Raw genomic sequence first — 9,938 nt, forward strand, 5'->3', positions numbered from 1 at the left:
GAAAGCACAAGCAACGCGGTAGCGTGGACAACGCGAACGCGTGAAGAGGAAAAGCGCCAGCGACGCGTCCGCATGGACGACGCGATCGCGTGACATGCGCGATCTACATAAACTGCAGAATCTGAAACCAGCGATTTTGGACCCTATTTCGGCCCAGTTTTCGGCCCGGAACAGCAGACCAAAGTCAGAGAATATGCAGAAACAACAGAGAAAACATTCATTAAGTAGTTTAGATCTAGATCTAGTTTTTCACTCTCTTAGGTTTTTCTCTCTAGTTTTTAGAATTTTAATTTTCAATTGGTCTTAGCATTGGAACATTGAGAAGAGTCATTTCCTCATCAAGATTTCATCATTCTAGTTTGTTCTCTTAACTTGGTTTTATTCTTCCATGTTCTTTGTTATGTTCAATTTTGTCATTCAGATATTTTTATGATCAATTAATGTAAGGATTATTTCTTTTTAATTTAAATTCCATTCCAATAATCATGTCTTCTTTTAATTCCCTTTCATGTGCCATGGATTCTTTATTTACAATGCGTGAGTAGTTACTTGTTTGACTTTCTCTTACCTAGTAAGGGATAACCAAACAGAACAACTATTAATTATAAATTAATCTTACAATCACACCATCAATGATAGAGATTCTAACCAATCAATTCCCAGTCAAGGCCTCTTATTTTTATTATTTAAAATTCCTCAATTTAAATCCCAATTTACTTAGCTCAACTCTTTTTGGAGTATCTGATTAATAAAACAGCACATTTTTCTGCAACTCGTTGGGAGACGACCTGGGACTTAAAACTCCCAGTAATTTTAATTTAAACTTTCAATGACATATTTCTAAATTGATAGGCAGATTTTCGGTGAGTTAAGAACTATACTTGCAACGTAACCATTTTAATAAATTTTTAATTCACCAGCTTCTGCACTCCATCAAGGGTCTTCCAAGAATAATGGATTCATTCTCATCCTTCCCAGTGTCTAAGATTATGAAATCAGCAGGGATGTAAAGCCCTTTAACCTTCACTAACACGTCCTCTACCAATCTATAAGCTTGTCTTATTGACTTGTCTGCCATCTCTAATGAGAATGTGGTGGCTTATACCTCAAAGATTCCCAGCTTCTCCGTTACAGAGAGTGGCATAAGATTTATACCTGATCCCAGGTCACACAGAGCCTTCTCAAAGGTCATGGTGCCTATGGTACAGGGTATTAAGAATTTACCAGGATCTTGTTTCTTTTGAGGTAGAGTTTGCTGAACCCATGTATCTAGTTCACTAATGAGCAAGGGAGGTTCACCTTCCTAAGTCTCATTACCAAACAACTTGGCATTCAGTTTCATGATGGCTCCTAGATATTAAGCAACTTGCTCTCCAGTTACATCTTCATCTTCTTTAGAGGAAGAATAGTTCTTAGAGCTCATGAATGGCAAAAGGAGGTTCAATGGAATCTCTATGGTCTCTAGGTGAGCCTCAGATTCCTTAGGTCCTCAGTTTGGAACTCCTTTTTGTTCAGAGGACGTTCCAGGTGGTCTTCCTCACTGGGATTCACATCCTTCTCCTCTTTTGTGCATTCGGCCATATTGATTATATCAATGGCCTTGCACTCTCTTTTTGGATTCTCTTCTGTATTGCTTGGGAGAGTACTAGGAGGAGTTTCAGTAATTTTTTTACTCAGCTGGCCCACTTGTGCCTCCAAATTTCTAATAGAGGACCTTGTTTCACTCATGGCCGCCAATAATTCTAGCTTATTCCACGAAGATTCTGATTAAGGAATCCAAGAGAGACTCGCTCGTTCTAAGGTAGAACGGAAGTGGTTGTCAGTCACGCTTCATAAGGATGGATGATGATGAGTGTCATGGATCATCACATCCATCAGGTTGAAGTGCAATGAATATCTTAGAATAAGAATAAGCTGAATTGAATAGAAAATAGTAGTAATTGCATTAAAACTCAAGGTACAGCAGAGCTCCACACCCTTAATCTATGGTGTGTAAAAACTCCAACGTTGAAAATACATAAGTGATGGTCTAGGCATGGCCGAATGGCCAGCCCCCTGAATGATTAAAAGACCGAATGGTCAAAAGACTAGACACTCGTATACTAGTAAAAAGTTCTATTTATATTAAACTAGCTGCTAGGGTTTACAGAAATAAGTCTAAGTACAGAAATCTACTTTCGGGGCCCACTTTGGTGTGTGCTTGGGCTGAGCTTGAGCTTTACACGTGCAGAGGCTTCTCTTGTGGTTAAACGCCAAGAAGTAACGTGTTTTTGGCGTTTAACTCTGGTTTGTGACGTGTTTCTGGCGTTTTACTCCAGAATGCAACATAGAACTGGCGTTCAACGCCAGTTTCCATCGTCTAAACTTGAATAAAGTATAGACTATTATATATTTCTGGAAAGCTCTGGATGTCTACTTTCTAACCCAGTTGAGAGCGCGCCCTTTGAAGTTCTGTAGTTCCAAAAAATTCATGTCGAGTGCAGGGAGGTCAGAATCCAACAGCATCAGCAGTCCTTTTTCAGCCTGAATCAGATTTTTGCTCAGGTCCCTCAATTTCAGCCAGAAAATACCTGAAATCCCAGAAAAACACGCAAAATTATAGTACAGTCCAGAAATGTGAATTTTTCATAAAAACTAATAAAACCATCCCTAAAAGTAGCTAGATCCTACTAAAAACTACCTAAAAACAATGTCAAAAAGCGTATAAATTATCCGCTCATCAGTCTCCATAAGAGTTACTATGAGTTGTGCAAAAACAATAAGAGAGACCAAGGCCAAGAGGGATCATCAAACAAACTAAGAAACAAGAAACTAAGTGTAGGACCTTGGATGAACTAAAAAGGAAATGAGTCATGGAGAGCAATTAGTCCTAGAAGGTATAACAAAGGGAAGACTAAGGGATGTTCCTTGAATATCCATAGAACCAAGAGGTAGTAAGTAATAAAGACCCAAGGCTCTGAGCATCAACTACTGGGATAGAAAAGGAAAAGAAGCATTAAAAAGCTAAAAAAGAATCAATGATCCTAGTAGATGCTTGTGGTGAAGATGTGTCAAGAAGAGACCTGGGCAAGTAAATTCTTAGGGGTGTCTCAACACCCAGTACCCTAAAACCAACTGGTTTGGAAGTGCTAGTTGAAAGACTAATTAAAGGGTTGTCTTGAGACAAAACACTTAGAGTCGTGGTCAAGAAAGCAAAACAACCTTTACTACCTCAAGGTGACAATCAATAGAAAGGACCCCTAAAGCCTATACCTGAGGGAACCCTTAAGGATCCAAGAGCTTTCCATGACAATTAAAGCATTCATACATGTGTTAGACACTTAGCTTTACTCTTAGTTATATTGCAATCATTCGAAGCCAATGCCTCAATATATAAAAGTTACTCACATTGATTTGCTTGGGACAAGCAAAGCTTAAGTTTGGTGTTGTGATGACTTGCATCATCTACCCTTCTTTCTTGCATAAAGAAAACCATAAAAGAGCACAAATCTCATTTGATCAGTACAATTCATGCATTATTTGGTGAATATTATGGTACACTACTTTGAGATGAGTTGTGCTGAATTTTAGGTAAAAAAGGAATCAAGAATAGGAAGAAGACAAACAAGAAGCTGGACGTGTGAAACTGGCGTGCCACTTGGGGGCAAACACCACAAAAATGCACTAGCGTGGCACGCCAGGAGCTAAGCGTGGCACGCCAGTACTAAATTCAAGAAGGGAGATCCAAGCATGCATGTGGGCGTGGCACGCTAGTACAAAATTCCAAAGAGCAAGATGGAGGACACAAAAGGGGCATGGCACGCCTGACCCATCAACTACTATGGGCATGCCACTTGAAGTCGAAGGCGTGGCACGCCAACTCACCATCTCACAAAGAACCTCCACTATGGTGTGCCACTTGGTATCGAAGGCGTGGCACGCCAGCTCCAAAAAGTCACTTTGGTGTGCCACTTGAAGACCCAGGCGTGGCACGCCAAGCTTGAAGAGTGCACAAATACATGGGCGTGCCACTTGAGCAACATGGCGTGGCACGCTGGTACAATGATCCAGAGATGGGGCTGAAGGCAATTGAAGACTGGGCGTGCCACTCGAAGTTGAAGGCGTGGCACGCCAACCTCTCAACCTCACTTAGGCGTGCCACTTGAGCAACCAGGCGTGGCACGCCAATGCACAAGATAATATAAGCAAGGACTGGGCATGCCACTTGGTGTCGAAGGCATGGCACGCCAATCCGAACATGTCACTTAGGCGAGCCACTTGAAGGCCGAGGCGTGGCACGCCAACTACTAGAACAAGACAAGATCATGGGCGTGGCACGCCAACCTTTAGGCGTGGCACGCTGGTGTAAGTTTCCAAAGAGGATGGAAGAGGCCAATTACATCAGGCATGCCACTTGGTATCGAAGGCGTGGCACACCATCCACAATTCTTCACTTAGGCGTGCCACTTGAAGGCCGAGGCGTGGCACGCCAGTGTCATTCAGAGGACAAAGAAGCATTAGGGCATGCCACTTGAGTTCGTGGCATGGCCACTTGGTGAGAACTTCCCAACCTCTTCTTCGGATCTCCGGATACTCATTTTTCTTGAGCATGAAAGGGACCTCAGGGATCACCTTCTTCTTGGCCACAACTTTATAGAAGTGGTCTTGATGGACCTTTGAGATGAATCTCTCCATCTCCCATGACTCGAAGATGGAAGCTTTTGCCTTCCCTTTCCTCTTTCTAGAGGTTTCTCCGGCCTTAGGTGCCATAAATGGTTATGGAAAAATAAAAAGTAATGCTTTTACCACACCAAACTTAAAATATTTGCTCGTCCTCGAGCAAAAGAAGAAAGAAAGAAGGGGAGAAGGACGAAAATGAAGGAGATGGAGGGTGATATGTGGTTCGGCCAGAAAGAGATGGAGAGTGGCCGAATAGAATTGGGTGGGTGAGAGATAGAGAGAAAGGTGGGGTACGTGGGGATCCTGTGGGGTCCACAGATCCTAAGAGGTCAAGGATTTGTCATCCCTGCTCCAATTAGGCATGTAAACGCCCATAGTATGCAATCCTGGCATTTAACGCCAGACTGCTGCTTGTTTCTGGTGTTAAATGCCAGCTTTTATTCCTTTTCAGGCGTTAAACGCCAAGCTGCAACCTGTTTCTGGCGTTTAACGCCAGTTTGTTGCTTCTTTCTGGCGTTTAACGCCAGTCTGGTGCTTCTTTCTGGCGTTTAACACCCAGAATGGTGCCAGAATGGGCGTTAAACGCCCATTCTGCTACCCTTACTGGCGTTTAAACGCCAGTAAGTTTCTCCTCCAGGGTGTGCTATTTTTTTAATGCTATTTTTTATTTTTCTTTTATTTTTGCAGTTGTTTTTGTGACTCCACATGATCATCAACCTATGAAAAAGAAAATAACATAGATAAATAAAATTGGGTTGCCTCCCAATAAGCACTTCTTTAATGTCAATAGCTTGACAGTGAGCTCTCATGGAGCTTCACAGATGTTCAGAGCATTTGTTGGGACCTCCCAACACCAAACTTAGAGTTTGAATGTGGGGGTTCAACACCAAACTTAGAGTTTGGTTATGGCCTCCCAACACCAAACTTAGAGTTTGACTGTGGGGGCTTTATTTGACTCTGCATTGAGAGAAGCTTTTCTTGCTTCCTCTCTATTGTTACAGAGGGAGATCCTTGAGTTTTAAACACAAGGTAGTCCTCATTCAATTGAAGGATCAACTCTCCTCTATCCACATCAATCACAGCTTTTGCTGTGACTAGGAAGGGTCTTCCAAGGATGATGGATTCATCCTCATCCTTCCCAGTGTCTAGGATTATGAAATCAGCAGGGATGTAAAGGCCTTTGACCTTTACTAGCACGTCCTCTACCTGTCCACAAGCCTTTTTCATGGATTTGTATGCCATCTCTAATGAGAATTTAGTAGCATGTACCTCAAAGATTCCCAGTTTCTCCATTACAGAGAGTGGCATTAAGTTTATGCCTGACCCCAGGTCACACAGAGCCTTCTCAAAGGTCATGGTGCCTATGGTATAGGGAATTAATAATTTACCAAGATCCTATTTCTTTTGAGGTAAAGTGTGCTGAACCCAGGTATCCAGTTCATTAATGAGCAATGGAGGCTCATCTTCCCAAGACTCATTACCAAATAGCTTGGCATGGAGCTTCATGATTGCTCCTAAATATTAGGCAACTTGCCCTTCAATAATGTCTTCATCTTCTTCAGAAGATGAATAGTCATCAGAGCTCATGAATGGTAAAAGGAGGTTCAATGGAATCTCTATGGTCTCTAGATGAGTCTCAGATTCCTTAGGTTCCTCAATTGGGAACTCCTTTTTTTCCAGAGGACGTCCCATGAGGTCTTCCTCACTGGGATTCACGTCCTCCTCCTCCTCTCTAGGTACGGACGCACTAAGTAAGGTTATGGCATTGCACTCTCTTTTTGGATTCTATTCTGTATTGCTTAGGAGAGTAATAAGAGGAGTTTCAATGACTCTTTTACTCAGCTGGCCCACTTGTGCCTCCAAATTTCTAATGGAGGACCTTGTTTCATTCATAAAACTTAGAGTGGCCTTAGATAGATCAGAGACTATGTTTACTAAGCTAGAGAGGCTCTGCTCAGAATTCTATGTCTGTTGCTGAGAGGATGATGGAAAATACTTGCTATTGCTAAACCTATTTCTTCCACCATTATTAAAGCCATGTAGAGGCTTTTGTTAATCCTTCCATGAGAAATTTGGATGATTTCTCCATAAGGAATTATAGGTGTTTCCATAGGCTTCACCCATGTAATTCACCTCTGCCATTGCAGGTTTCTCAGGATCATAAGCTTCTTCTTCAGAAGATGCCTCTTTAGTACTATTGGATGCATTTTGCAATCCATTCAGACTCTGAGAAATCAAATTGACTTGTTGAGTCAACATTTTGTTCTGAGCCAATATGGCGTTCAGAGCATCAATTTCAAGAACTCTCTTCCTCTGAGGCGTCCCATTACTCACAGGATTCCTTTCAGAAGTGTACATGAACTGGTTATTTGTAACCATTTTAATGAGTTTCTGAGCTTCTGCAGGCGTTTTCTTTAGGTGAATAGATCCACCTGAAGAATAGTCCAATGACATCTTAGACAATTCAGACAAACCATCATAGAATATATCCAGGATGGTCTATTCTGAAAGCATGTCAGAAGGACACTTTTTGGTCAATTGCTTGTATCTCTCCCAAGCTTCATAGAGGAATTCACCTTCTTTTTTTCTGAAGGTTTGAACATCTACTCTAAGCTTGCTCAGCTTTTGAGGAGGAAAAAACTTGGTTAAGAAAGTCGTGACCAGCTTATCCCAAGAGTTTAGGCTATCTTTAGGTTGAGAGTCCAACCATATTCTAGCTCTGTCTCTTACAGCAAACGGGAAAAGCATAAGCTTATAGACCTCTAGATCAACTCCATTGGTCTTAACAGTATCATAGATCTGCAAGAACTCAGTTAAGAACTGAAAAGGATCTTCTGATGGAAGTCCATAAAACTTGTAATTATGTTGCATCAGAGAAACTAATTGAGGCTTTAGCTGAAAATTGTTTGCTCCAATGGCAGGGATTGAAATGCTTCTTCCATGTAAGTTGGAATTTGGTGCAGTAAAGTCACCAAGCATCTTCCTTGCATTGTTGTTGGGTTCGGCCATGTCTCCTTCTTTTTCGAGATTCTCTGTAAGGTTTTCTTTGGATTGTTGTGCTTTAGCTTCTCTTAGCTTCTTCTTCAGAGTCCTTTCAGGTTCAGGATCTGCTTCAACAAGAATGTCCTTGTCATTGCTCCTGCTCATATGAAAAAGAAGAGAACAGAAAAGAATAGAAATTCTCTATATCACAGTATAGAGATTCCTTTATGTGAGTAGAAGAAAAGAAAAGAATAAAAGAATGAGAAGAGAAAAATTTGAACACAGAGAGGAAGAGAGGGTTCGAATTTTAAGATGAAGAGAAGTGTTAGTAAATGAATAAATAAATAGAAAGAGATGAGAGAGAGGAGAAAATTCGAATTTTAATTAAGAGGAAAGAAAAATATTTTTGTTTTTATTTTAATTGTTAGTTAAAATTCGAAAATTAGGAGAAGAATTAAAATTAAAATTAAAATTTAAAACAATTAGTTAATTAAAAATAATTTTGAAAAAGGGTGAGGTTATTTTCGAAAATTAGAGAGAGAAAAGTAGTAAAGTGGTTTTGAAAAAGATAAGAAATAGTAAAACAAACAAAAAGTCAATTAGTTATTTGAAAAAGATTTGAAAATTAATTTTGAAAAGATAAAAAGTTAGAAAAGATTTTGAAATTGATTTTAAAAAGATATGATTTGAAAAAGATATGTTTGAAAAGATATGATTGAAAAGATATGATTGAAATTTATTTTGAAAAAGGTTTGAAAAAAAATTTAGAAAGATTTGATTTTGAAAATTAAAGTTAATGACTTGACTAACAAGAAACTAAAAGATATGATTCTAGAATTTCAAGTTTGAATTTTTCTTAACAAGAAAGTAACAAACTTGAAATTTTTGAATCAAAACATTAATTGTTAGTATTAATTTCGAAAATAAAAGATAAACTTAAGAAAAAGATTTTTGAAAATTAATTTTAAAGAATTTTCGAAAATAATAAAAAGAAAAAGAAAAGATTTGATTTTGAAAAAGATTTTGAAAAGATAAACTTTTGAAATTGAAATCTTGACTTGACTAACAAGAAACAACTAATTTTAAAAATTTTTGACTAAGTCAACCCAAAGATTTCGAAATTTATGAGTGAAATAAGGAAAAGATATTTTTTTATTTTTGAATTTAATGAGGAAAGAGAAAAACCACAAAATGACTCAACACATAAAAGTTTTGGATTAAAACAAATGATGCATGCAAGAACACTATGAATGTCAAGATGAACACTAAGAACACTTTGAAGATCAAGATGAACATCAAGACTTATTTTTGAAAAATTTTCAAGAAAAGAAAAAATATGCAAGACACCAAACTTAGAGATTTTTCATGTTTAGACACTATGAATGCAAAAATGCATATGAAAAACAACAAAAGACACAAAACAAGAAAATATGAAGATCAAACAAGAAGACTTACCAAGAACAACTTGAACATCATGAATAACACCATGCATGAGTTTTCAAAAAAATTTAGAAAAATTAAAACATGCAATTGACACCAAACTTAAAAATTGACACTAGACTCAAACAAGAAACACAAATTATTTTTGGTTTTAATGATTTTATTAATTTTTTTGGATTTTTCGAAAATTATTTTTAGAGGAACGAAAAAGAAGAAAATTTTTGAAATATTTTTGAAACTTTTTGAAAACAAAATAATGGTTAAAACAAGAAGAAAATTACCTAATCTGAGCAACAAGATGAACCGTCAGTTGTCCAAACTCGAACAATCCCCGACAACGGCGCCAAAAACTTGGTGCACGAAATTGTGATCTCAATGGCGCCAACAACTTGGTGTAAGACCCAGAATATTTGAAAAGTCTTATTATGATCAAGTCTCAAATCCTACAGTTATTTATAGCCTTAATTTCAGAGATTATTTTATTAAAGATAATTAATGCGAGTTTTGATTTATTGGATTTGAGATAAGTTATGATTTTTATCCAATTTCACAATTGTTGGATTATTTTCTATATTCAAATTTATAAAGTTGGTAGTCATGAAATAATAAGGATTTTATATGATTTGGATTAGATAAATAATACTTTAAATATTAATGTTGCTACTTTGGAAAAATAAAGGGGTTTAATTATATTAATTCTAATTATTTTGATTTGGGCATTTTATGGAAAATAATTTGTGAAATTGATGAGCAAATAGTATTTTCTATATATAATTAGTGTGGATTTAATTTGGGTTTCAATTACTATATTATTCCCAATTTTATGTGAAATTACCATAATGCCCTTAACCCTAATT

The 9,938-nt window shown here is 37.9% G+C and overlaps 1 non-coding gene across 1 annotated transcript; it reads left to right on the top strand.

Annotated features, from left to right (window-relative positions):
• Nucleotides 1–7,167: 7,167 nt before the first annotated feature.
• Nucleotides 7,168–7,275, top strand: LOC127746295 (small nucleolar RNA R71). The gene has a single exon (XR_008007915.1). It is a non-coding gene; the product is annotated as a small nucleolar RNA R71 (small nucleolar RNA).
• The last annotated feature ends 2,663 nt before the right edge of the window (nucleotides 7,276–9,938 follow it).

Source organism: Arachis duranensis, chromosome 3 (assembly GCF_000817695.3).
Source record: "Arachis duranensis cultivar V14167 chromosome 3, aradu.V14167.gnm2.J7QH, whole genome shotgun sequence".
NCBI classification, from domain to species: Eukaryota; Viridiplantae; Streptophyta; class Magnoliopsida; order Fabales; family Fabaceae; genus Arachis; species Arachis duranensis.